The 2,183-nt window shown below is 44.9% G+C and overlaps 1 long non-coding RNA gene across 1 annotated transcript; it reads right to left on the bottom strand.

The window, feature by feature from the left end:
- Nucleotides 1-1,407: 1,407 nt before the first annotated feature.
- On the bottom strand, nt 1,408-1,614 carry LOC112175706. Its single transcript, XR_002926592.1, has 2 exons — nt 1,559-1,614; nt 1,408-1,501 (listed from the first exon to the last, which is right to left on the bottom strand). It is a non-coding gene; the product is annotated as an uncharacterized LOC112175706 (long non-coding RNA).
- Between the last annotated feature and the right edge of the window lie 569 nt (nt 1,615-2,183).

The following is a 2,183-nucleotide window of genomic DNA, read 5'->3' as shown; positions in this document are numbered from 1 at the left end:
AACTTCGAGCCACTGCTGATCCATGAAGCCAGTGAACCCTAGACCTTCATTGCTGTCTGGCAGCCACACAGTGACGACAAGGCAAGCCCCACCGAAGCAGAGTGCCACCGGGCGAGAGGACCTTGGCTGAAAAACTGGACCAAAATAAGTGCGCGTGCGGCGCCTTGTGAATAAAATGCAGTGAACGTCTATTGGTGTTGTTCTAGTTGTCGATTTGCTGCTCCGAAGTATTACAAGTATATATGATATGATGTTTTGATTCTTGGATGAAAAAATTGTATTTTGATAATATAACTTTTATCCAATCTCTATTCTCTGTCTGATTGGGGAAATACCTTTTCTTGATGATGAAAAATTGCTTGTTTTATATCTGAATGTTTAGATTCCATAAGTCTTTACTTCCATAACCTTGAGATTCTAAAACAAACGAAGCTCTGCCTTCTCTCTAGAAACTAGAGAGAGAAAGTAGATCTAAAACCATCCTCCCCCTTCTCTCTTGCCGAGATCTAGATCTAATCGGATCCTGATCTCCGGCTTGAGAGTCGGGGGAGCACTCTCTTGTTCGGGCTTCTAGTCCCAGTTCCTTTGTTGTTTTGTTTGCATCTTATTTTCCCCTTCCCACCTCTTCTCCGGCTAGTGGCGGTTCTGGAGGGGATGATGGCTCAGGCTACTGGCGTGGCTTTTAGGCAGGGATGCGGCTCGGGGTTGGTGGATCGGTGCTCGATGCGGGTTCTGGCGTCACCACTGGTTCTGGGATCGGGGAGGTGGACGGGAGCTAGTTCTCATGGCAGGGTCGATACGGGGGTGGCTCTGTTCCTTTCTTCCGGGTTCCAGGGTGGTGCGGCGCTGGGTTAAGGTGCGGTGGTGCAGGGCTACGGCACAGCTATGTGGGGCTATGGCGCAGCGGCGTGGTATCGGCGGTGTGAGCTGCCAACCAGTTTGGTGTGCCACAGCGCCTCTGAATGTGTGGTGGTTAGGCCGAGCATCTGTTTATGGGCCTTGCCGGTGGTTTGTTCTTCCTAGTTGCTCTATAGTTAGTAATTTCTTTGTGCTCGTTGTTTTATTGTTAATAAGTCTATATCATCTTGGATGGAATTGGTCACTATGGATTCCAGATTTGCTTCGTTCTACACCACCCCTAAACGATCTAACGCCCGTTGGCGGTTTATTTGTTCCCCAATTGCGTGTGGCTCGATTGCTTCGGCAAACACACACTGCTAGGTTACTCGGTGCTTCATGGGCGTTCTTGAGCCCTATGTGTGTCCCAACCGGTGTTGAAAGAGGCAAGATGGTGCTATGGCGGCTATTTCTCTTCCAGCTAGGATATGGAATCGGCGGCAGTAGGGTTCTGAGAAGGGAGATGTCTTCCTCTTGGGGCCTGATAGCTATTTCTGTAGGGTTTTCTTATTTAAATGTTTGCTGGGCCTGTGTGCCTCATTTGCTGGGCCTGTGTGCCTCTGTATCTGGGCCTTTGTGCCTCTTTATCTGGGGTCTTATGTACCTCTTGTATTTTGTTATCTGGGGCCTTTTGTGCCTCTTTATCTGGGGTCTTATGTACCTCTTGTATTTTGCTTGATCCTTTGGATCTTCTAATACAGTCATTGACCAAAAAAAGTCTTTACTTCCTATTTGCTTTGTTGGATTTTTTTTTATTTTTTGAACCTCATCAATAAACAATAGATTGTTAGCAAAGAAGGTATTACAACCAACCCTAAACTCAAGTAGCATATTTATTGAATTCGAAAACCCAGTTTTAGACATAAGCATAACAGTAGCATTAAGAAAGAAAATCCAACAGTTCCACTCGCTTTCAGTTTTGCCTCAAATGGTTTGTCAAGTCAATATCCAATATCCACTACACGTTCATATAATTAGATCATTTGACCCACATGAGAGTAATGGTTTGTAAAGATAACCCAGTCACTCCCAGCAAAGTGAAGTGCCAGCTCCCAAAGCGCGCATGTCATAAAAAGACCAATTAATTTTCTTGACCAAAATAGATGGCCAAGAAATAAAGCTCTGTGTGTCGCAAGACCTGTATAGATTCTATGTATTCCCTGTAAACGAAATGTCCAGCTACAAATAAAGTCTGGACATTAGATACCATGGGCAATTAATTAAATTCTTCCATCCAATAACACTAACCAACAAATTGACACAAACAGAGCAAACACAAATGTTTC

This window comes from Rosa chinensis, chromosome 1, assembly GCF_002994745.2.
Source record: "Rosa chinensis cultivar Old Blush chromosome 1, RchiOBHm-V2, whole genome shotgun sequence".
In the NCBI taxonomy this organism is placed as follows: domain Eukaryota; kingdom Viridiplantae; phylum Streptophyta; class Magnoliopsida; order Rosales; family Rosaceae; genus Rosa; species Rosa chinensis.
Note: the sequence above shows the minus strand (reverse complement) of the source record. Positions and strands in the feature narration are given on the sequence as shown.